Raw genomic sequence first — 25918 nt, forward strand, 5'->3', positions numbered from 1 at the left:
GGGGGGGGGGAATGAACAAAGTTGAAATACAAACGATGAACTAAAAAAAGTTTAAAAGTTAACCATACTTGTGACACTGGGTTAATATCTCTATAATACAAAAGAAGTTTACAAATTAATTTGACAAAGACAAGTTTATTTAATTAAAAAGTGATCAAAAGATATAAAGAGGCAGTTCATAAAAGAAAAAAAAATGAGAAATAAGTATATGAAAATATATTCATTCTCACTCATAATTAAGGGAATACAGATTAAAACAATGTAGTCCATGATTTGCTGCCAGGTTGGTGGTGATGGTAGATGCACAGTTATCAGGTATGGTCGGTGTGAGAGCAGTGGGTTCAAAGAAACTGTTGCTGGGGGTGTAATTGGCTCAGACTTTCTGGAGGGCAGCTAGCCAGCATGTGTTACCATGGAAATAGGTGTATTCATTGACCTAGAGAGTCCCGTCATCTGACTGCATCCTGAGGAGATAACTGGCCAAGCATGCAAATTCTGAGTTACTGTTAAGATTTTGCCATGTACAAATTTTGAGTTGGTGGTGGTTAAATTAATTGATCATTTTCTTTGTGGTTTCTTTTATGCTTATGTAGTTCTTCCCTTTTTTCATTTTTTTACATTTTGACAATTACCTGGAAGGGTTTTGATTGTGAAGTGACACGGTATTTTAAATTAGTATTTTTCCAAGTTTTCCTTTCCTCGCAACCTTTTGTTAAATAATTCATCACTTCACTGTTGATCTGAAGTGTACTCTTTATCATATGTCAAGTTCTTTGTATAAGATACAATTCTAGATTCTTAATTCTGCTCGGTTAATGTGTCTGCCTATAACTTGCTTATACTTGCAGTTTTAATTTAATACATATTAAAAGGAAGAAGCACCAGTCACTAATCAATACTATTTTCCCCCTACATTTCTTGTTTATTCTTCCAAATTTGTGAGATTTCACTAAAAATATCCCATTTGAATTTTAAATGAAATGAATGAAGCCATAAATTAATTTGGGAAGATTGACACATTGGTTTCTAATTCGCAGGAAACCTATGGGTTCTTGGTCATATCATTTTGCTCATTAATCCAACCAGGCCATAGGACATGGAGCTGGAAATTGACCTCAATGGGAAGGTGGCCATGAGACCCATGATAGGCCCTCACTAGCTTGGCTTATGTAAGGAAGGGGCCAGCAATCATGGGAGAGGCAGGGGCACTCCCTGTGAGAATTTACAAACTAGTGGCATTATGGGCCACAGACTTATTTTGAAGTTTTACTCCAGGATGGATTTGCCCACGGGGAAGCAAGGTGTGTTTTGACACAGATCCCTTGGTCTGGGTGAAGGGGCATGGAAGAGCAGGCTGGAACTGTCATTGCCTTATTCCTTCTCCCTGCCCTTGACAGGGACAAACTGCCTTGGTAAGAGCTCCACGGGCCTCTTTGAAATCCCACCAGGGTTTGGTGGAGAAGCAGAAGGCAATAGGTCTCTGAATGAGGCAGACCTAGGTTTGATTTGTGATGGCTGTGTGATCTTGGGCACATTTCTTAACTTCTCTGATCTTCATCTGAGACACAGATAATGGTACTTCCCTGATAAGATTGTTGTTTGTGTTAAGTGAGATAATAACACAAAATATCAGTGTAGGTCTGGCACATGGTCATACTTAACAAATGGTAGCTATTAGCAATACTAATAAGATTAATGTTTTTTGGCGGTGGTGGGGATTGAACAGGTAATGGATACAAAGAGTTATATGCCTGGCACATATGACCTATTGTTATTGTTGTCACTGTATTGTTATTATTATTGAGGTTGTTATTATTAGTGTAGCATCCAGGCATTCCACACAGGACCCTAAACCACTTGGGTACAGAGGCACTCATTGTGAACTGTGGTGGCAGGGGTCTCGGACCTGTGCCCCACCTGCCTGTGTGGTGTTGCCCGCAGGAATGCTGGCGGACTTGGCTCATGTACCTGCGCTCCTGTCCGTAGTGATGTGGGATCCCCCACAGCTCAGCGCCAACCACAGCCTCTTCTTGGTTTACAAACCCCCTTCCCACCAAAAAGAAGGGTTGGGGAAGCAGCCCTCGACAGGGAGATCAGAGGCTCAAGGTTCCAGTGCCCACCCAGCCTTTCTGAACTGTGGTACCTTAAACAAATCAGGTTACCTCTCAATGTATCCTTTTGCTCGTCCATACAGTCGGGTCGACATAACTAACTTTCGCTCCCTCCCAGGGCTGTATAAGGACAGAAAGAGAGATGTGCAGACAGCATCTGATGCACAGTAGACACCCCAAGTGGGGTCACCAGATAAATGCAGGACACCCAGTTACATCTGAATTTTAGATAAACAACAGGCATTTTTAGTATAAATATAACCCAAATATTCACAGAACATTCTTATACTAAAAAAATTATTTGTTTCAGTAGAAGAGCACAGTAAATCTAACATAAAAAAGACAAAAAAATTATTTGCTGTTTTCCTGAAATTCAAATTTACTGGAAATCTTGTCGTTTTCTTTGCTAAATCTGGTACTCTTGCCTGCAACAAATGTCATTCCTTCCCGGCTTATCATGTGTACACATGAATTTGTAACCCTTACCATCTTCCGGTTCATTGTGAGGGTCTCATTAATTTCCATGAACTCATGCAATCAACACGTGCTTGTTGGGCTGGTACAGAAGACGCACAAAGGCCGAGGACATAGATTCACCAAGTTTTCTGGCTTGAGCTTGTGTTATGAAACACCCTGGCAAGGGTCGAGGGCTGTTCAACTGTGAGCTGTTGGTATTATGGTGACCATTCAGGTTCAGGGCCTCCTTTTAGCCTGGAAACTCCAGGACAGCATTTGATCTATTTCAGGAGCTTAATGTAGAGCTTAATCCGTCACCTTCCTCTGGGTCTCTGGGAGGGCCAAGTGATGCACAGGGGATTAGCACCTCCGTGCTTGCAAAGCTGCATCCCCAACCTGCGCCCCTCTCGAGCTCTCCTCCCACCTGACGATGAGTCAGCACTTTATTCTAGCTCCCCTGAAGTCATGAGCCCCTCCTGTCTGCCTCTTGTGGAGATGCCTTTTTGGGGCCTTCAGAATTATAAAGGGAGAGGGCAGATGGCAGCCCAGGCCCACACCTTCAGATATCTCCTGGGTGCTGTGTCTGCTGTGTCTCCTGAACAGGGAGAAAGACTGCAGATACCTGCACTGTCCACCCGCTACCTCCTGGATCATGCTGGCCTGTTGATACAAAGGAAGCTCTCATTCTGTGGCTGGGAGACCTACCCACCGGCTGGGTGAGTGATGACCCACCTGCCCGACTGGATGACAGTGGGATGTCAGCAGATGGGTGCAAGTGAACTCTTCTTCTGCCTTTTTGAAGTGCTTGAGGTGGAGGGAAAGACACCTTGCAAAGCTCTCAGTCACCTTTAGGAGAGGAGAAGTTACCGATGTACTTCAAGCTTTTTACAAACTTGTATCAGGGTGACGTGTAGGTGGATAGTTGAGTGGCTCTCCCAAGGGGAGAACAGAGGCCCCGGGGTATAGACCTGGATCCAGCTCCGGTGCAGGCACTGTGACCTCAGATCAGCACTTCTTTATGCCCCAGTTTTCTGTCTGCAAATCTGTATAATAAAATGCCCAATTCATGGGGTTACTGGAAGATACAATGAAAAGATGCAACAGAAGCGCCTAGTCTAGAACCAAATATTAATAAGAGAAGACAAAGGCTGATCTGAAGTCAGGTGGAAATGGCTTCTCTTAAGTAAGCTGAAAAGATTTCCATGAAGCCATGCTTTGTGTAGATGTCCTGGGGGATGAGGGGTGGGCTCCAGTTCCTACTCCCCTCCCCCTGGCCTCCAGGAAGTGTGTATGATTTGTGTGTGTGTGTGTGTGTGTGTGTAGTATGGAAAGGGTGATATTATCTCACAGCAAAACCACCACCTGACTTTTAGAAGCTGAAAACCTGTCTCTGCAGAATTCCAACTAGCAGGCGCACCCAAAAAACAATGCCAGAGGAATTTTGTCATACCTGGGAAGGGCTAGTGATTAATGTAATGATGCCTCTGTCCTCAGTTACAGATGGGTTAGCATCTGCGTGATGTAGAGTTTAAATGGTAAGTACTCCTCCTTGTTTCTATGACCACCAATATATAGCCACCAAGAAAAGGTGCCCCAAAACGCTGATATGTGGGCATCCTAGATGTGGAAAGAAGGGAAATGACATTTCTTGGGTGCAACTAGGCCCAGGTGCTCTGTCAACATCACTTTGTTCAAACTTCATTAGAACCCTTTATCATAGACAGCTTTTATCAGTTTATAGAAATGGGTGTCCAGAGGTTTAGCAACTCCCCCAGTGTCATGCAATTGTAACTGAGGGAGCCAGGATTCATACCCAAGACTGACTCTGTGGCCACAGAGGGCCTCAAGCCACTGCTCTGCCCCCCATGCCGTGGCAGATGCTGTACACTGATTGTGGCACTCTTTCTTGCTGCATCAGGAGGCAGCCTTAGTACTCTTCTAAATACAGCCAGCCACCACCAACCTGCAGGGTGGGGACTATGATCTGAACACTTGTTTCCCCCCAAAATTCATATGCTGACATCCTAACTCCCAAGGTGGCATTAGGAGGTGGGGGCTTTGGGAGGTGATTAGATCATGGGAATGGAGCCCTCCTGAATGGGATTAGTGCCCTTATCCAAGGAGCCCCAGAGAGACCCCTGGTCCCTTCTACCATGTTGGGACACAGCAAGAAGCACCCATCTAGGAACCAGAAAATGGGCCCTCACCAGACACCCAATCTACCGTGCTTTGATCTTGGATCTCCCAGCCTCCAGAACTGCGAGAAATATTTTTCTGCTGTCTTTAAGTCAGCGTGTTATGGTATTTGGTTGCAGCAGCCTGCATGGTCTAAGAGTGGGTATGCAAACCAAGCCTGTGGGCCATCCCAGCACCATTCATACTGCCTTCCACCTGCCGTTGTTGGGCTGTTTGTGTCAGCTCAGGTGGGTTTTAGGGCCCAGCTCCTCTGCAGAATTCTGAGGCCTGGTTCAGGTAGGCTGGGCCAGGTATAGGCATGCAGGGAAAGAGTCACCATTTCCTGTGAGGATTTATTGTTGATGTGGGGAGTTTTTTCATTAGCAATCTATATATTTGAGTCAATCATTGCCCTCTCCTTTCTTAAGACATAAGTACCTTTGGGATAGGTAACACCTGTACTTTACTGTAAATTTATCTTTTGGATTTTTTTTTTAATTTTTTTGTCCAGAAGGATACGCTAGAGTTTTCCAGTTGTCTGGGGGTACTGGCTGAAACCCAAAGCTTAGAACAACAGGCAATCTCCCTTGCCACGCCCCTCTTTTCCCGCAACACACACATTTTAAAGACAGGTGCTAGACCATCGAGGCAGAACTTGCTAAGAAGTATTCCAACTGGTCCTGCAAGTCCTGGTCTTGGCACTTCATCCACCTCCAGTCTAGATTTAATCAAAGGCTAAAGATGGCTCAAAGCAGATTTCTTTAATGAGAAAGAGTGTCAACTCCCTGCTATGGCTCCCGCTGTGGCTCCCTCCCGAATCTGAGCATTAAATGCTTGGGATTGGCATGTATGTCCACAATTTGTTGGGGCCAGGGCTGGAATGTTTCTTTGGGGTCCGAGGTGACATGATCCCTTGGGTGGTATCCAGGCCCCAGGGACTTGAAAGCACTCCACTCAAGATTTCTGTCTGCCAAGGAGAGGAGACCCCAGCAGAAAGAGCCCCGGTGGGCGGTACCTACAAGCAGGAGCTGAGGAATTGTAGGCAGTCAGCTGGAGAGGGTATGGCCCATGCTGCTTAGATCAGAGAATGGGGCACGCTGGGGATCCCCAGCAAGCAGGTCTCCAAAAATCCACAAAAATCCTCTCCTTCAGGGATAGGGAAAGAGCCTGCCCAGACAGTTACTGAACAACAGCTCCCCAAAGATATTCAAATTTTAATCCCAGAACCTCCGAATATACTGTTTTACCTGGCCAGAGGGACTTTGCTGATGTGTTTAAGTTAAAGATCTAGAGGTGAGAAAATTATCCTGAATGATCTGGGTGGTCCCAGTGCAGTCACAGAGTTGCTATAAGAGAGAAGGGTTGTGATAAGAGTCACAGGTTGCTATAAGATATGAGGATGGAGGCAGAAGTCAGAGAGGAGAGAAGATGCTAAGCTGCTGGCTTTGAAGATAGAGAAGGGATTATAAACCAAGGAATGCAGGTGGCTTCTAGAAGCTGAAAAAAGCAAGGCAAGGGATTACCCCCTGGAGCCTCTGGACGGAAGGCAGCCCTGCTTACCTGCGTCAGACTTCTGACATCCAGAACTACAAGAAAACAAATGTGTGTTATTTTATGCATCTGAGTTTCAGACAATTCAGCAGCCATGAGAAACGAATCCACCTGCCCTGCTCTGGAGGCAGCCAGCAGCCGTGGAGCGCTGCTAGAGAAAACGCAGGACGCCCAAATAGTGCATGGGACATTCTTATACTAAAAGAGTATTTGTTGTTTATCTGATATTCCAATTTAACTTGACATCCTTTAATTTTTTTTTTTTTTTTTGGCAAAATCTGGTAACTCAAAGCCAGAAGAGAGAAGAAAACCAACCAACTTATTTAAAGAACACTTTTATCCTTTGTTTTCCATCTCTCCTCCCTGCCCTGAACCTGGAGAGCCTGAAGTACGTGGTAAACACGTGAGGAGGAGTAGAAATGTGGGGAGAGACAAAGAAGAGACCATGACCCTCCCCATGGCAGGTTTTTGCACTCTGGGTCAGGCATGGAGGTAGAAAACGGGGGAAGATGAAGGAGAGGGAATAAAACTTGCATGGGCCAAGCGATTCAAGTTTTCATTTAGATTAGCCTGGAAATTTTAATATCTAAAAATAAACATCATTGGTTAATATCTGAAAGTGACCAAAATGTTTCAGAATCTTATCAAAATATCATCCCAGCTAGGGAAGAGAAAACTGAGAGGGAAGATCTGAAAGGCAGGGTGAGAGGAAAGGTAAAGGCAATACCCAGTTATACAACCAGGAGCCCAGAATGGTCAATAAGTCAGTTACCAGTTCTTACCCATCACTGCTGTGTCCTCTATTGAAGTGGATGCATCATTTCTGGGAAGAGCGACACCCACATCTTACTATGCCATCATTTTACTGTATTGCTTTTTTCTATGCCAGGGAGAATGGTTGGGCACCACAGTGAGGGTGGAGGGCACCTCAAGAATAAGGACCACTATGAACCTGGTGACCTCTGGGGGCCTGGGCATCTCTTGAGACTGGACCTGAGCAGCTTGGTGAACCAATCCCAAATTCTACCATCAAAAAGAAAAATATGGGGTGCTTTCAAAGTTATGTGCCTGGAGCCCTCTGGACAGCTTCCGGGAAAACTTCCCAAAGCAAAGCTTTCACCAGAATTGCACATGACCGTGATCACATTGGCCACAGGGAACTGCTGAGAATGTTTCTCTCCACCTGGTTTTCTTGACCTCAGCAGATGTGAATGGCTTCTGTCTGTCTGACTCACCCTAAGCCTGACCTATTTGTGAAATGCTTTCTCTACAGAAAAGCTAGAGATAAGTGCAGAGAATTATACATTTATAATCCCAGTAGAGACGGGGTTGCCTAACCCTCTCGTTTCAGCTGCTCCCTACCTTGCCAGTGCTAGGTGCAAGCTGACCAAATGTTGGTGAGTGTCTAGTGGCCTAACTTATTTGCTCCAGTGGTAATTACCAGGATGGGAGGGGGTGGAGGGAGTGAGGGAAGAGGGAGGCAAAGGGCCAGGCAGCCAATTAGGGAAGGGTGAGGGGATCCCAGAGATCCATGTCTAATTCTGCGTCTGCTTCTTGGTACACCCAGGAGCTTCTACAGGATGAATGAACCACCTGAGAGGTATCAGCACAGCGGGGAGTTGGCTTGGTGTAGTGGGTCCGATCTGGATTAGGATTTTTTTTCTGCCATCTTTCTTGCTGTGTGCTGGTGGCTTTTCCACTCTGTCTTCCTCATAGAGATCTGCCCTCATGCTCTCAGACTTCATATAAGAATAAATAAAATACTACATACAAAAGGAATAATATTATATACTGCAAAGCACTCTACAAAATGTATTGAAAGTGCTTGGAGAGCTTTAAATAGGGTTTTTGAAAATTTGCCTTTTGCATGGGTGGTAGGAAGAGAGGAAGTCGAGTTAATTCCAAATGGCGGCTGATGCTGACTTGGTTTTGATGGACTGCGCCAGCCAGATCCTCCAACCCGCCCATACTCTGCTTCTACTTTACTCCCTGTCAGGATTTGGGTGTGGGAGCCTAGTGGGCCCCATGCCAATCTGGGTCATAACTAGAACCGCCAGTACTAATCATGCAGAGCTGCTGGTCTAGTTCTTATTTCTACCCCTACACCCATAGAAGAGGCAGTGCTCTTGGTCTGACTGGAAACGGAGGCAAAGTGGACAGCACCTCACCCGCTCTGCCACGGCCACCTGCTGGCTGCCTTGGCCAGCAGTCACTGAGCTTGGAGCCTTGAGGGGGATTGGAGGTGACTGTGGGGCCATCTCAAAGGACACACCTGTTTCTGCTGCCAAGAGCAGCTACCTACAAGGGCATGTATGGGTTTTTTTCTGTTGCTGAGACGGGTTGTATCCCTCTCCTAAAGCTCCCCTCAGTTCTGTCTATAAAAGATGTTATATGGTGGCAGAGTTAAGTGCTTGGATTCTGGCACTGAACTTGTTTTCTTGGAGATTTGACTCGTTGCCATCAGCACCATGGGCAGGGGTGGAGCTGGCTTTCTCTGCCTCTGTTCTCCTCTACACCTGAGGTTAACAGAATACCTGGATTCTGGGGACTTCCAGGTCTAGCTGGGCCAGTTTAGACTGTGCCAGGGATCTGTAATTAGGCAAGCAGTTGGGTCGGGAAAATACGCAGGCACTGGAGGACCTGACAAGGTGAGGAGGGAGAGCGGGGAGGCCCTGCCTCAGCCAGGAGTCTTCAATGTAGATGCTGTGTGCTGGGCTCTGGTATGGCCAGCTCTGGGCGTACAGATGAGCTGCATCGGGGAAGTAAAAAGTGAAGAGATTGGCCACATTGAGAAGCAGGACCAGAGCAAAGTGCATTGACGGACATCTCTCTGAAAACTTTAGAGAACAGTCTTTTAGAATGTTATATGTCACTTTTGCTTATATCAACATGCAAAACTATAAAGCCATTTCATCTTTGTCTTTTGCGATTATCAATAGCTAAAAACACCCCCAGCACATGGACAGGATGAGTACAGCATAGTGGCTAATTAAATATGCAAGTTTTAGATCCAGAACACCTGGATTCAAAACCTAACTTTACTTCCTTCTCACTGGGTGACATGGAACAAGTCATATGGAACAACCTATTCGTGCCTCAGGTTTCTCTTATGGAAAATGGGGCTAATAATAGTATTCACATCATAAGATTGTTGTAGTGAGAAGAAAATGTGAGTAATATATGTAAAGTGCTTAGAACAGGAATTGGCATGAATAAGTGCTCAATAAGTGTTAGCTACTCTTGTTTTATGTCATTGTTTCAAGAGTATAACTTTTCTCCTTTCCTTTTGGTATCATGGATCCAATGAAAAATAGGTTGCAACCTGTAGGTCAAGTTCAACCAGTTGGTTGTAGCTACCTAGAGAGCTGTGTTGAGAAGGATTCTGAGGCTGCATCAAGCTCATTTAAGGGGAAATTATATACTGTCCTATGAGTATTACTATGAGTAGCATCTCTGCTACTGCATGTGGTAATGGGGAGTGGTGGCATTGGTGCCACATCATTTCCATTCCTGTATTATATTTTGTCTTGTTGTAAGGTTTGTTTTTCCCTGCCTCTGTCTCAGCCCTCCCCTCCCCATCTGCCTTTGCCTTTGTAGGGCATCCTGGTCCTTGAATGGGCTTGGATGCCAATCGCTGCTCTGTAGAATCTGCAGTCCGTTCCAAGTAAGAACCTTCTGAGATGATGATGATGATGATAATGATGATTTTGGAGACAGCAAAGACCACATGGCCTGATACTGAGGATGCTGCTAGGCTGTGAAGCACCCACAGGATCCTTTGTGTGCCAATCAAGGGCACCCTTAGAGAAACCAAGAAGCTCTTCACTGAGCAGGTTAATCTTTGTGACCCCCATGGTTCTGGAATCAGAACACTAATGATTAGCACAGAAACTTCCCCACAGCCTCAGTAATCATTGACTTATTAATCCATGCAGTTCAGGACCTTGTGCTGAGTTATCTCTATTTCCATTCAGTGGTCAGTCTTTTCTGTCTGGACACAGGACCACTGTGGTCAGGTCATCCAGTGGCACCGCCATGGCCATCCTGGTTTGCTGAGTGCCATTCTGCTAACTTTTGTGAGCTGTGCTCTGTCTTGAGTCAGACACCTGATTTGAATTTCTTGCTCCACCAATTACTAGCCTTATCATTTGGGTAAGTTGCTTAAACTCTCAAAGCCTCACTTTCCTTGTCTATAAAATGGGAGGAATGACAGTTCTACCTCATCAGGTTGCTGTGAGGCCTAATGAAAGAATGCATTGTAAGTGCTTGGTATGTGCCTCGCCCATATTAAGCATGCCGAAATCGATAGCTCTTGTTTTCCTAACTCAATCAGAAAGCTCGTTAAGTGATATGACATAAAAATAATGGTTCATATGTGTGTGGCACTTTCACATTCATTATGCTGGGCATAGAGCTAATGCTCAGTGAGGATGAGCTACAATCATTATCATTAAAACCAACATTGACAACGACAGCTCAACTTAAGCTGCTAGGAAGGGTGAGATAATCATCCAAGCCCTAGATTAGGCTTCTTCATCTGGTGCCCCTGGACCCTTTGGTGGTCTGGGGATAGAATTTATGGGGTTTGTGACTGTGGATGAGATAAAAACATTAGACCTTCATTTCCACTGACCTCTAACTGAAATTTAGAATTAATTTCAATTATGAATGTAGGAAACAAAATACATCACCTGTGATGCTGACACTAATATACATCTACATCTTTTTTTTTTTTTTGAGACAGAGTCTTACTCTGTCACCCAAGCTGGAGTGGTGTGGTGGTGCCATCTCGGCTCACTGTAACTTCTGCCTCCTGGGTTCAAGCGATTCTCCTGCCTCACCCTCCCGAATAGTTGAAATTACAGGTACCCATGACCATGTCTGACTAATTTTTGTGTTTTTAGTAGAGACTGGGTTCTGCCACGTTGGCCAGGCTGGTCTCAAACTCCTGACCTCAAGTGATCTGCCTGCCTTGGCCTCCCAAAGTGCTGGTATTACAGGCGTAAGCCACCATGCCTGGTTTAAATCTGCATCTCTTTATAGTTGTTGCAGATATCTTGAAATATTGGCTGTTTGTTGCTACTTCAAAATTATGGTAGATAGTAAATCTCTACTATAACTTATTATTTAATATCTTAAAGAAGCACATATTTTGATACATTTCAACATAACTGGTTTTTTTTGAATACTATATATCTTATTTTATGCATTTAATAATCATCTTCAGAAAATTTCACAGCTTCACCAGACTGCCAAAGGTGTCCGTGGTACAAAAGAGTTAAGAAGTTACAGAGTGCAAGGCTGTCCCCAGGATCACCTCACTTCTGACACCAATTGTCTGTTGAGGGGTGGTGAGAGTGGGAGGGGTCAGGTCTGACCACACTCAGATCTGATAAATCAGCAGGAGGACTTCCCAACTGAAAGCTGTTACACTTATGGTTTATTTCAGTGGAAGGAATGGGCCAAAGGAAGAAGTGCATGGAGCAGAAAGTCCCGAAAGGGAAGCTTCCAGCTGTCCTCTCCCAGTAGACTCATGGGCAGCGCCAACTTTTGCTGGCCAGGATATGTGACAGTACACGTGGAATACTGCCCCCCAGGGAGCCTCACCTGAGCCTTTGTGTACAGAGCTTTTACTGGGTCTCAGGCAGGTAGACATGGTGGACTCCCTGTGTGACTGACCATCCATCTCCAGCCCTTCTGAAGGTCAAGCTGATGCTTTGTGGCTGAAAACCCCCAGCATAAATCACGCTGTTAGGCTTTTCAATATGGTTCAACACTCCCCAAGCAAACAAAGACACTCTTATCAGGCAGGACATCCCCAGGGCTTAGAGGTACCTCCCAGGAACCTCTGGCAATGGCCGGACATCTCTGGATAAGGTCAATTCTTTACTACGCAGTACCCGACTCTTGAAACTGCCACAGGGCTGCACACTTGGAGCAGTTGGAGGTAGGTGAGAGGGTGGAAGAATTAGCTAACACATAGTTGTAGCCACTGAAACACAATTTAGTGGAAGATTTCTTTTTGTACCTGCAAAGACAGCATAGAGTTCATTGCTTTCAGAGGCAACTGAGTAGTTCCAGGTTAAAAACATCACTCGGCCTGGGTTTAGCACCTAACTCTTTTCAGTGTGTTTTCATCTGTTGTCTCATTTAATCCTCAAAAGAGATGGAAAGAAGGGGTGTTGTTAAGCCTGGCCTGGAGGTTGGGGCTCACCAGGGTCATGGGATGAGGGAGCAGGAGCAGCATGAGGAGGGTCCTGGCCACTTCCCTCACCCTGCCCCACCCTGACTCCTCCTCCCAGGTTGTTCAGACAGAGCGAGTCCTGTGGCCAAGAAGATCAGCAGATATTTTGCAGAATCAGGTATCTGGTAATGCCCGGGTTGTACAGGGAGCTTAACCAGCTTTGGGATGGCTGTTGTGGAGTACACCACACTGGGCGATTACATGAAGTCACTGCCCGCCTGATGTGACCAACTTACTTGTGGGAAGGCAAGCTGTTTGTTGGAGTCTCTGAGGTCCAACGTGTGTTGACTCATCTGAAGTAAGCCTTCGCCCAGGGTCATGACCTCACCCTGAAGTTTGGTGTAAATTCCATGCAATCTCTGTGTAAACATTGGAAAGCCGCTCTTTCAGGGCGCTTTCCTTTATGGGCCCTCCCTGAGGGGTTAAGCCATTTCTGTGGGGCTGCAGCTGCAATGGTGATGACTGTACCTGACTCCTCTGCAGGAGGCCGAACGCCCTGAAGGGGAAGAAAGGCAGTGTGTCTGGGACTCTGCCCACTCCCTCTGACCTGTGCTGTTCCCTCGGGCTTTCTGGGGTGCAGCTGGGATCTAGATAATCTTGTGTTTTCTCTGAAGGTGACATCTGTCTTAACAAATGCATTTGTATATAATTTGCGCAGGAATTGGCACTATTTTATGGAGGTCTGTGTGGTTTTTTTGAGCTACCATTTTTGCTTCCTGCTTACCTGTGATGCTCGTCCATAATTACTGGAAGCACCACTCTTTCAGGCAGTAATCTGATGAGATTGCAGCTCCATGGGGCAGGGCCTGCCCTGTCCTGTTCACAGCTGCATCTTGGCACCTATGACAGTGCCTGCCATGTATGGAGCTTGCTAAATGTTTGTTGAATCCTATGAGGCCACTCACTGACTTAGTTTCCTGTGGCTCCTGTAACATATACTGCAAACCTGGTGGCTTATAACAACATGCATTTTTTCTCTTACAGTTCTGAAGGCCGGAAGTCCACAATCAGTGTCGCTGGCTGAAATCGAGGTGCTGGCAGCCTGCGCTCCCTCTGGAGGCTCTAGGGGAACCAGCCTCTGATGGCTGCGGCAGCTGCGGCGTTTCTTGGCTGTGGTCACAGTCTCTGCCCCCATGGCCACATTGCCTTCTCCTCTCCTGTGTGTGCCTCCGCCTTATTAGGGCCACCTGGATAATCCAGGATCAACTCCTCACTTCAGAATCCTGGATCCAGTAGCAAAGTGCCCCTCCCTCTTTTCTGTATTGGTGGCAGCTACAGGTAGTGGGGATCAGGAGGTGGCTGTCTGCCACACTCACAAAGGGGATGGAGACCTGAAGGGAGCTGGTCAGTGGTGGCAGTGTCACTCCTGCTGCCCATGAGGCCAGATGCCTGCTGGGGAGTCTGGCATGAACATGAGTTGGGGAAAGGGAGTTCCATCCCAACCCCTTCCCTGAGGATAAGCTTGCCTGGACAGAGAGCCTTCCAGTTTACACGTGTACGGTATATGGATGTGCTTTGGTTAAGAATAGGCTGAGGTGGATAACCAGGCCTGCATGACTCAGTGAGTTTAGAGTGCAGGCATATAGCTCTGCTTGTTATCACAGCCATGTAGCCATAACATGCGAAGGCCATGCCTTGGCCCTATGCCACTATTGTCTGTAAAAACTATAATTGGCCTGCTGACTCCGTACAGACGCACTTGCACCCAGAGAGAGAGAGAGCCAGAGCTGTCCGACTTTGCAGATGGACGGGGGAACCAGGACACAGCTCAGCCTACTCATACCCAGAGAGAGAAGGAGTTCAGCTGCTGACCCTGAAGGCAAGGGAGAGCTGGCCACGCAGGTGTGTGTGGGAGCTGGCTGCTGAGAGGAACCGCTGAGCCGGAGCAGGCAGCCAAAATAAAGGTGAACAGTGTAAAAGAGCTAGTGTAAGCTGCTAGTGAGAGAGCTCCTGAATAAAATTACATTTCACCTGCCTTCAGTCCCCCGAATGTTCTTTCAGCTATCTGCTCATCCACCCACTCCTTTCGGACCTCAGCTGGGGCTGGACCCCAACCCTGAGCGTAACAACAAGCGATACTTTTGTTACGTCCATTTTCACTTCCTTCATCAGAAATGTCCTGAGCTCTCCCTGGGCACTGTCCTGTGGCTGGTAAGAGGCAGAGGTGAGTCAGATGTGAAGCCCACCCTCTAGGGGTTCCTCCTGGTAGGGCGGGTGGGCAGGTGAACCCGTTACGAGGAGCCCAAGTTAGGTGTGTACAAGGTTCAGACTTGTCATCTTGCTATTTCCCATATGTACCATGTTCCTTCCCACTTCAAGGCCTTGCCACTTGCTGTTCCCTCTGCCTGAACCCCTTTCTCCCCTTCCTCTGATAAGCTCCTAGCTGTACTTCAGGTGCCCCTGAAAGTCTTCCCCGAGGCCCTTCCCTTCATTATGCCAATTGCTCTTGTTCGACAATCTTATAAACCTGTGATTCCTTTTCCTCTCCCTCCTGCAGGGCAGGAGCTGTGTCAGTCTTGTTCCTTGTTGTAACCCAGTGCCTGGACATGGTAAGTACCCAAGAAATGTTTATTGAATGAATGAAAAAAGCTGTTGCACAGAGGAGGCACTGGTTCACTTAAAAGGGGGGAATCTGGGAAGGTTTTCTGGAGGAGGTGCTGACTAAGCCAGGTTGTAAAGGAAGAGTAGAAGTTTGCAGGGCACACCAGGCAGTGGAAACAGCAGGCACAAAGGCTCAGAGAGGTGACGTCTTATGGAAGCTCACTGTTGTTGGAATGCAGAGTGAGGGGGGCAAGGGGTGAGGCAAAGGTGTGGCCAAAACGTGACCTGCTCATGGAAAGTCCTGTGGGCGTTTTCAGAAGCCGGGGGATGTGGGTAAGGAGGGGCTTAATGTGACCTGTGGTTTGGAAATATTGTTCTGGTGGCTGTGTAGAGTGGCCAGTGAGAAGCTGTTGTGATGCACCAGGAGAGACATGATGAGGCTCCAACCTATGCACAGTATGAGGATAGGGAGGGTGGATGAGTTCGAGATTTCAGGCTTGAGTCCCAGGGCTTGATGACTCATTTGATGTGGTAGAAGGAGTAGTCAAGAGTGGAAGGTGATTCCACTAACACAAACCACAGACACAAGACAGAAGAAGAACAACTTTGAGAAAATTGGGAAGGGAAAGGCGGTTCTGTTTTAGACACATGGAGTTTGAGGATCTCTTGGGGCTTCATGTCAGAAGCATATAGTTTTATATTTGGCGCCAAAGCTCAAAAGAGATGTAAGAGCAGGAGATATAGATTTGGACTTTGGGACATATACAGTCATGTGCCACATAACAACATTTTGCTCAATGACAGACTGCATATGGTCCTATAGGATGATGCTACCATATTTTTGCTGCACCATTTCTATGTTTATCTCCATTTAGATACACAAAAACTTACCACTGTGTTAAAGTTGCCTACAGTATTCAGCTCAGTAACATATTGTACAGGTTTGTAGCCTAGGAACACTAGGCTACACCACACAGCTTAGTGTGTAGTAGACTATAACATCTAGGTCTGTGTAAATTTACTCTATGATGTTCACACAGCAATGAAATCACCTAACAACTCATCTCTCAGAATGTATCCCCATTGCTGTCATTCAGGAACACTTGATTATACATGGAAATTAAAGTGATAGCGGTGAATGAGACTGCCAGGGAGAACGTGTGGAGTAAGACCAGAAAACATCTGGGCATAAAACACTCAGGGAAATAAAAATTCAGACCTTCAGAGAAAGAGGACACCAAGAAACAACGATCAGAGTAGCAGAGGAAGCAGGAAGAGAAGCTGTCACAGAGACTGTTGAAGGGTCCCTAGGTGGCCTGCCCAGCACATGTCCCTCTTTCCTCCTTCCCAACAGGTATCTGTTCTCCTTGACATAAGTGTATGGATGTTCCCACCCCACAGTGTGAATCCTCATGATGGAAGCCAAAGCTGGTCGTTCCATTCTCCTTGCCAGGGACTGGCTGAGGAATAGACATGTGACCCATTAGGACCAAGGAAGCATGAAAGGGGCATTCTTCTAGAGGGCTTCTGGGAATGGTTTCCTTATTCTTAAGGCAGAGGCAAGGATGAGATGATTCTGTTTTATCTCTGGCCTTCATTGAGACTGCATGTAATGTTTGGCACAGTGGCAGCTATCTTGCGACCATAAGGAAAATTAGTTTCAGGGTCAAGTCAACACACCAAAGATGGCAGAGAGGAGACAGGGAAAGAACTGGGGTCTTTTATGACATTGCTGATCCATGGGCCCTAAATGCAATCACATGTATTTTTATAAGAGGGAGCACAGAGAGATTTGATGCACACAGAAGAAATGAAGTCAATGTGACCATGGAGGCCGAGATTGGAGTAATGTGGCCACAAGCCAAGGTGTGCCAGCAGCCACCAGCAATTGGAAGAGGCGAGGAATAGATTCTCCCCTGGAGCCTCTGGAGGGAGGTCAGCCCACTGACACCTTGACTTCTGCACAGCATTTCCTCTGCCTTTCTGATCCAGGAGGTCAAGGAGGGTCCTCAGTGCTCCTGTGCCTGTGGCAGAAATGGTAGGAAAAGGCTGAGCTGCACTGCAGTTGCACAAAAAGAGGACTTTAAAAAAAAGGTCTATAGAATTCCAGGAGTCAGAAATTGAGTCATCCATCCAGGAATCTTTATTATGCACCTGCTGTATGTCACACCTGTTGGGAATACAGTTATAATAAGACTCAGAATTAGCTGTGGGCCTCAAAGAACAGGAGTGGAGAAGGCCTTCTCCAGAGGGAGCCGGCAGCTCTGAAAGAACCTTATTGACAATGGGGGTGGATTCATGTTGTCCAGGTACTGAGCTGGGGACGCAGCTGTTGGGGTGCAGGAATTCTCCAGCCTATCCTGCTGGCCCTGCTAAGAAGCAGGCCTGGGCAGGAGGAGCCTGGAATCTCCAAAGCAGATGTGAGGAGGGAGCTAGCCTAAGGTCAGGTGTTGGCTCAAGTTTCTCCTGTACTCAACACAAGGGCAGTGGAGGAACCTGGCTTGGAGTCCAGCCTGACCCGGAAGGAAGTTCATGGGGTAAAGTGTGAAGCTGCCAAGCTCCAGGGGCCTCAGAGACCTGCAGCCGAGGGTGTGGGGTGGGGACTGGAAATAGCAGGCCAGAGAGCTGCCAGCCCTTTCTGGGGATGGCACTCTTTCAGGCTAGAGGGGAGCCATGATTGCAGTCACTGCTGTGTCTGCTGGGCCCTGGAAGATGGTGGAGTCCCTGAGGGACAGAGGAGCTTCCAGGCCTCTCCACCACTGGTGGGCATGCCGTGTGGTCTGGATCTTGGTTTTTATGTGACTCTCACCTGGGGATGGGAATGGTATGTGACCTCTCCCCAAGGCCCTCCATGGCACACTGGAGCCGAGAACTCCTGCTTGACACACTGAGTAAGCAGACAGGGGACCATGACGGCATTTTTCTTCAACCTCATGGAAGAAACAGAGCTCAGGGAAGACGGAGGGGGTCTTGTCGGGAAGAGGAGGGAAAGTGGAGAGTGGAGTCCTTAGCCAGGACCCGAGGCTGAGGATACCAGTCAGCACCCAGCGATCAGAACATTCCAGCACATTCCTCAGGAAGAGAAGCCGCTGTTCTCTTTTTGTTTGTTTGTGGGGGCACAGGGGATGGCACTTTGAAAGTCAGACATGGCAAAGGCAGCCACAGCTTTGGGGGTGCTGGATGGCTCTCTGTCTCTCTTCTCTCCTCTGTTTCTCTCTTTCTTCTCGTCCCCTCTCTTCCCCTTCCCTTCTTTCTCTCTTCTCCCTCCATCCTTCCTTTTCTCACTGTATGTCTCCTTGACATCAGGACTCTGTCTACCGCTCACATCTGTGTCTCTGCTTCTCTCTCTCTTGCTGTCTCTCACACAGAGCCTGGCTTTATTCCTATTATCTCAGCTAAAGGGCCAGGACACCTCAGGAAGCACCTGTGCTCTGGCCCTGCCCAAGCACACTTTTTCCATGTTCTCCTTTACACTTCCTCATGCATCCCTTCCTTTAACACTTGCTCACAATGTCATCCGTGCCTTTCAGGTCCTCTCACATATTTTCATCCATTTTTATCAGCAAACATCCAGGCATTTTCCTGGTGCCCCCTATCCCATCCTCTTGGCCCAGACCCAGGCTGACAGAGGTTTCAGCGCCTTGGGGCCTGCTGGGGATGGGCGACAGGTAGGTGGTGCCCGCAGAGGTCGGGTTCCTCACCCTGGACTCCTGAGAAACCACTGAAACAGGAGGGGGCGTTACAGCACCCTCAGCTCTTAGCCTCCTGGGGCTGCTCCCTCCTGAGGCCAGGACCCAGGATGAGAGCACCCAGGTAAAGGCTGCAGAGCTCCCCATTAGCACAGGGTTTAGAGGGAGAGCCTGGAGCCTGTTCTCTGACCGAGACCTCTGGCGAATCATGTAATCTTTTTGAGCCTCAGGTTCTTTTTTTAAAACCTGGAAAGTTGGTATTTTGTTTGCTGTATTGTACAAAGGGTTACCCAAAATACCCATTTTGGGAACAAAGGGTGCCTTAATGTATAAACTCAATCCTGCAACAACCTCACGACTAGGCAGTATTATCATTTCTATGAGGACATGGAGGTTTAGAGAGGTGAAGTCACTCATCCTAGGTTGCTCAGCTGGTAAGTGGCAGAGCTGGGGTTCAAACCCGACAGTCTGGCCCCGAGCCCCACACACTTATGGTTGAGTGTTTTCCTGATGGTCTGTGAAATGCTCTCTTCTTCCACTTTTCTGGGATGGCCTGGGAGAATACAGTTGGTGCCCCTCTCCAGGTACCTCTGAGAAACTCTATTTCCAGGTCTGGCTCTATGGACAAGTGCCCACAGCATGGTTGTCCAGTCTGCAGAAGTGATAATCCAGGTGCCGAGAGCACGTGGCCACCTCCACCGGGGTCTTCTGAGGGACACAGGGTCACTGAGTGGAAGGAAGGCTCTGATCCAGGGCTGCAGTGACCATCTGTGTTTTTCCCTAAGTCTCCTCAGGCTTTGTTGCCACAATACATTTATTTTTGGAGAATTACCATCCCCAGTTCAGCGCACTGGGCCTCTTATTTGCCAGCTTCTTTCTCTCTGGTTTCTGTTTAACTATGGTGTGTATTGACTTTGCTGCTGCTATCTTTGTTTCACCTCTAAAAAGAGTATTCGAGTGGCAAGTATTGTTTATTCTCTCATTTCTTCAACAAATGTGACTTCCATGCACAGGACACTGTGCTAACTACTCTGGGGGATATGAAAAATGAAACTGGTGTTGCCTTTGCCCTCAGGAATCTTAGAGTCCACTAGGGACATACCAACATGCACGGAGGTCACTGTGATGCCACGTGGAGTGTGGTGAAAGCATTAGCACCACACAGGCATATTGGGACTTCAGACAGAGCTCTTAGGGAAGCTTCCCAGAGGAAATTATGTATAATTAACTAAGTTAAAGTGCAGAGACCCCAAAACACAGTGATTTATGTAAGATCAATCTTAAGATATAATTGTATTTCTCTCTCCTATGATCGTGCAGATGTAGGTGGCAGTTGAGGCTGCTGAGATAGCTCAGCTCCACAAGGTCATTCAGGGACTCAGTTCTGCTCTATCTTGTTACTTTGCTCCAGTGTTCCACAGGGTGTTGGCCTCATCTGTATGGCTAAAACTTGGTCATTGCCACATTAGTGTTCCAGCTTATGGGCTAGGTGGAGAGGATGGAGGAATATACAACAGGTGTTTTAAGGCCCGGACCCAGAAGTGGCTCACATATCCTGTTGGCCAGAAGTTGGTCATTTAGCACATCTAGTTACAAAGGAGATGGGGAAATGTAGTCGATAGCCAGGTGGCCAAGTGCCCAGCCAAAAGTTTAATGTGGAAGAAACAGATAACAGGTATTATTATCTCCATTACTCTATCACAATGAGTTGGACCTTGGCATATAAATAGAGCCTTGCTAAGTAAAAATTAGAATGAGAGGGCATTCAGCTGCCTTCCAGAAAATGTCAGAGGTAAGGAAAGGTGCAAGATGTATTTAGGGAAAGTGAGTATCCAGCATAACTGAAGTGTAGGGCTTCTGTAAAGGAGGTTGTGACCTACCTACAGGTGGAGATAGGGCAGGCCTCATCTCTTTAACAGGCTGCTCAGCCTTCCAAATCCATGCCACCTGTACACACCTGTTAGCCAAAACACTTGATTCTTCTCTAACCGACCACACAGGATGTGTGTTCTCTGAGCCCTACTCTGGAAATTTAACCTTGAGCTGATAGTGATCTGGATCCTATCAAAATCTCGGCTTCCTAAGGGTATGCTATTTGACTACTTTTTTAGCAATGATTCTTGTGTGTATTGATGCTGATCCCAGAAAGTTCTATGAAGGACTACATTAGCCCAGTCTCCTAGCAGAAGACCTTCACTATGTTGAGTTTCATGTTAAGCTCTTGGAAGAGATGGCCACAAGAAGAACACTTTGGTATGTTCCAATAAAACATTATTGAGGATGTTGCTCACATTTTGTTCGTGGTATAACATGGTATTTTTAAATAAAAATCAACCACAGGCTCTATATCTTGCAACATCCTATTGCTCTGTCCTTGACATTTAAGACTTCAACAAACATTGATCAAGGCACTGACTACTGACAGATACTGGGCCAGGTGCTTGGTGGGAATATAGAGAGAAGAGACACAGTCTCTAACTTCCAAGAGCTCACAGTCTGGGGCAGGGTATAGGGATGTGCCGCTTGTGAGGCAGATAAGTAATAGGCATTTCTGACATAATTTGGTAAATGTTGTGTGCAGCACAGAACGAGATGCTATAGGAGCCTGGAGAGAGAAGGCGAGGAAGGCCTTCTGAAGGAGCTGAGTCTTAGAGGTTGAATAAGGGTCAATAACATTAATCATGAGGAATGGATAAAACAATGTTCTAGGCAAAGGCAACAGCTTAGCAAAGTCATGCAGAAATGAGGGAGGGTGGGGCTCAGTGTGACTGTGGTTTAGGGGGAGGAAGGGAGATTCAGCTGGAGGGGTAGGCTGGGCTAGTCACAAGGGCCTAGCAGCCCTGCTGACGAATTTGGGCTTTTGCCCACAGGCTCTATACCATCCTGGCAGATGATCAGATCCATATCTTAGAAATGTCAGTCTTGTCAACATAAGTTAGGGAAGGGACTAAGAAGGGAAGCTGTTGCAATATGTCAGGTGAGAAATGATGTGGCCTTAAACATGTGAAGACAAGGTGGACATAAGGAGGTGGAAAGAGGTTGGAGGAATATTAAGGAAAAAGAATCAATAGCACTTGGTGACTGATTTGGGGGTGAAGGAGAAGGTGATGGGACAGTGAGGTGTTTGGACTGGCAGTGTTACTCCTTTAGAACCAGCTGATAGGGGAAGGAGCAGGTGAGGGGTGGGGGATAAGGCGTTTAACTATGGAGGTGGGCCAGGCAGTCAGATACGCAGGAGGCAGATAAAGATTTTGGAGTTACCAGTGTGCAGGTGCAGGTTAAAGATAAGGAGCGTGTCCAAAGCCAGTGAATACCGAATGACACACCTGCGGTGTTGTCAGATGCTGTTTATTCCATATGAGAAGTTGATGCAATGCCTACTGTGGGCCTGGAGCTTTCACACTCACTCATTTACCCTGCTCCATGAACCTTGGAGGAAGAATGCATTTACTTATTGATGCTTGGCTGCAGAAAGGATTTAAGCCTATAGGTATTACTACCAGGCTGATTTTACAGTGAGGTTCAGAGAAGTGAAATGAGTGGTAGCAGGCTGGATTGCACAAAAGGCGGTGGAGGGGGATTGAAGGGCAGGCCTTTGCAGCCTGGTGTATACTACAACTGCCTTTTGTGATGTGGGTGACCTGCGAGCAGGAGAGGCTTAGCTTCTGGTGGCACATGCTGCTCACAGGGGACTACATGAGTCCATGGGGCAAGGGCACCTCACCATGGCCTTGGCCCCCATGCATGCACTGGGTTCCGACTCTGGCGCAAACCTGGGCACACTCAACACAGTGAGCTGGTTTGGTGCTCATTGTATCATCCTTTTGGAGCAGGAGGATTTCTGGCCCTCTTGGCCCTCCACATCCCCTGCTGTCCTCATGGCTGGAGAGGAGACCTGCAATGAGGCAAAACTGACACCAAGGCAGGCCTATCCATGGTAAAAGCAGAGGTGTGCTGGCATTAGGTGTTGAGAGGTTTGCGTGGGGAAGGGATGGGGGGAGGAAGTACTTAACCACTGACGTTTATTTAGTGCAAGCCTGGCCCAGTGGGTTGAATTGTGTCCCCCTACCACCAAATATGTCCCAGTAACTGTGAATATGAGCTTATTTGGAAAAGAAAAAGGGTCTCTGCAGATGTAGTTAAGAATCTTGAGATGAAATCATCTTGGATTTAGGGTGGTTCTAAATCTAGTGTCTCTTTTTTTGGTTTGTTTGTTTGTTTGTTTGAGATGTGGTCACTCTGTTGCCCAGGCTGGAGTGCAGTGGCACCATCTCAGCTCACCACAGCCTCCACCTCCTGAGCTCAAGAGATCCTCCCGCCTTAGCCTCCTGAGCAGCTGGGACTACAGGTGTGCACCACCAGGCCTGGCTAATTTTTGTATTTTGTGTAGAGTTGGGGTTTCACCACATTGCCCAGGCTGGTCTCAAATTCCTGGGCTCAAGGGATGCGCCCATCTCAGCCTCCCCAAGTGTTGGGATTGCAGACATAAGCCACCGCACCCAGCCCGAATCTACTGTCTTTATAAGAGAAAGAAAAGGGAGCTGTGACACATGGGGAAGACGGCCATGGGAAAACGGGGACAGAGATTGGGGTGATGGAGCCACCAATCGAGGAATGCCCAGGGTTCCCAGGAGCTGGGAAAGGCAAGGAAGCTTCTCCCCTAGAGGCTTTGGAGGGAGTGTGGCCCTGCTAACGCCTTGATTTTGGCTCAGTGATGCTAATTTTGGACTTCTGGCTTCCAGAACCGTGACCGAATAAATTTCTGTGGTTGGGAACCACCAAGTTTGTGGTAATTTGTTGCCGCAGCCCCAGGGAATGAACACAGCTGGCAAACATGTAGCAGGCAAGTGCCTCCTACACCCAAGGAGGATGCCAATAATCACCCTCAGTGTCCCTTCTGGGGAACCCGGCACCACCCCCGATCCTGCCCACAGAGCCCTCCGGCAGCTGCTGCCACATGGCTGGAGCTGCCACACTCCATGCTGTGATTTAGTGCTCACCACGTCCCTAACACTGGACTAGGCTCAGGCAGTTCAGAAAAGGGTCTGGCAGAGCCACTGTTCTCGAGGGTCCTGGAGTCTTGGCCTATGTGGATGTGGGGCGTGGGCATACACCTCTGGAGCATGCACAGTGCCTGCCAGTCTTTGGACATCTGCTCAGGCCACCCAGCCTCAGCTCAGCAGCTGGGCTTTCTCCAGCTTTCGGGCTGTCCAGCTGCAGCTCAGCAGACAGCAGCCTAGGACTTGTAACTTATTCCCCTTAGGGTGAATCACCCCCAGAGATTTAGGCAGAGAAAACTATCGTTTGAGCCAACTGGATAAAGAAAATGCTCCAGTCTTTCTCCATGGCTCCAGAAAGAAGGACTGGCAGGCACTGTGCATGCTCCAGAGGTGTATGCCCACGCCCCACACCCACACAGGCCAAGACTCCAGGCCCCTCGAGAACAGTGGCTCTGCCAGACCCTTTTCTGAACTGCCTGAGCCTAGTCCAGTGTTAGGGACATGGTGAGCACTAAATCACAGCATGGAGTGTGGCAGCTCCAGTCATGTGGCAGCAGCTGCCGGAGGGCTCTGTAGGCAGGATCGGGGGTGGTGCCGGGTTCCCCAGAAGGGACACTGAGGGTGATTATTGGGTGTAGGGGGCACTTGCCTGGATTTTGCCTTTAAGTCCAGGGACAGCCTGGATTTAAAGGTCTATGAAATTCCTGAGGTGAATTCTTTCCGGAGCCGTGGAGAAGGACAGCACAGAGTAAGTGTGACACGGGAGGCAGGTCTTAAAGGAGAAGCAAAACTCTCCAGATATGGGAGAAAGGACAAAATATCACACAGGATGCAGCCTCCGCCGCCCTCAAAGAGGGGTGCTTATCCTGATGGCGGGGGAGGTTTCCTCACTCAGGGCTTTCTCTTTCCTTCTCTTCAGCACGGTCCCCTCCGATTGCTTGCCTCAGAATCACTGGCTATACTTATACAAAAGCGGATTCCTGACCTGCCTCCCAGACAGACTGAGTTCGAATCTCTGGCTGGGACCTAGATATCTGCATTTTAAATAAGGTCCCAGATGATGCTGATGTATCATCAACTAAGAATTACTGGCCTGTTAGCGGTACTTCCAACACAGCCCACCATGCCAGTACAAAGCAGGTGTGCACACTTTTGGAAGGATCCCCATTTTCCCCTGGGGAACTGGCCTTGGGATATGACCAACAGCGCCCCATAGCTCTCAGAACATTCCTGTCCCCATGGGCCCTCGCGGGCAGGCTGAGCACAGCACTGTGGCACTCAGCGGCTGGCCTGGGATTCGGTGGAAATAGGTTTGCTGCTTCTCAGCCAAGTGGCCTGAAGCAAATGATTTAAGCTGTCTCGATTTCCTCATCTGGATAATGGGGACACAAATAGAACCAATAAAAAGTGTTGAGAAGACTGAATGCCGGCATGTGCATGAAATGCCTCATCGGTGCATAGCACAGCGTTTGATAACTCAGAACTTTTTCAAAAAGGTATGATGATGAAAACCTTATTCTGAAGAAAGAAAACTTCACAGACATCATCATGACAAAGCCCAGCTGAAGCTCTACTGCACATCAGACCCTCCTGGGGAGTGTTTGGAAAACATCAGTCTAGTGGCCCCTCCCTAGTCTTATGCCTTCCCCATCCTTCCCTCCTACCTGTGAAACCAGAGGAATCTCTAGTACGGGGTGTCTGAATTTTTTGAAAAAGAGGAAGCTTTCCTATGGCAAGAATCACCCCGGGGCACTTGAAGACATGGCCTGGCCTCTCCGGAAAATTCTGCTTTGGGTGTTGGAGATGGGTTCTTGGAACTTGCATTTTTAATCAGGTGCTTCTTAACTTTTCAGCAATTAAGGAAACACTGGTTTAAAGTGGGTTTAACCCACTGTGGTTGAGAGAGGTTTTGGTGCCACCCTGACCAGCCGAGGCCGTCTCCCCTGTTACCCACAATTCCTTGTGACAACGCCACCTCTATCCAGGAGGGAAGTGTCACTCATGGTGTGGAGCCTGCTAGTCGTGTTTGGAGATTGCAAAGCACAGTCTTCGTCGGTCTGTGTATGTGTTCATGTAAGCGTGCACACAGACTCACACTTCTGAAAACTACCTCGATGATGGCAGGAAAAAAGAACTGCTAAAACTGTAGAA

At 47.6% G+C, this 25918-nt stretch overlaps 1 long non-coding RNA gene across 4 annotated transcripts in view; it reads left to right on the forward strand.

The window, feature by feature from the left end:
* Nucleotides 1-25191, forward strand: part of LOC111549696 — a 27712-nt gene extending 2521 nt beyond the window's left edge. The window contains exons 1-4 of one of the 4 annotated variants that reach the window (XR_002733808.1): nucleotides 11049-14441; nucleotides 14519-14701; nucleotides 15035-15086; nucleotides 24687-25191. This is a non-coding gene — a long non-coding RNA (uncharacterized LOC111549696). Of the gene's footprint in view, nucleotides 1-11048; nucleotides 14702-15034; nucleotides 15087-24686 lie in introns of those variants that run through there. The other 3 variants (XR_002733806.1, XR_002733807.1, XR_002733805.1) reach the window with 3 other exon arrangements.
* Nucleotides 25192-25918: the final 727 nt, after the last annotated feature.

This window comes from Piliocolobus tephrosceles, chromosome 7 (genome assembly GCF_002776525.5).
Source record: "Piliocolobus tephrosceles isolate RC106 chromosome 7, ASM277652v3, whole genome shotgun sequence".
In the NCBI taxonomy this organism is placed as follows: Eukaryota; Metazoa; Chordata; class Mammalia; order Primates; family Cercopithecidae; genus Piliocolobus; species Piliocolobus tephrosceles.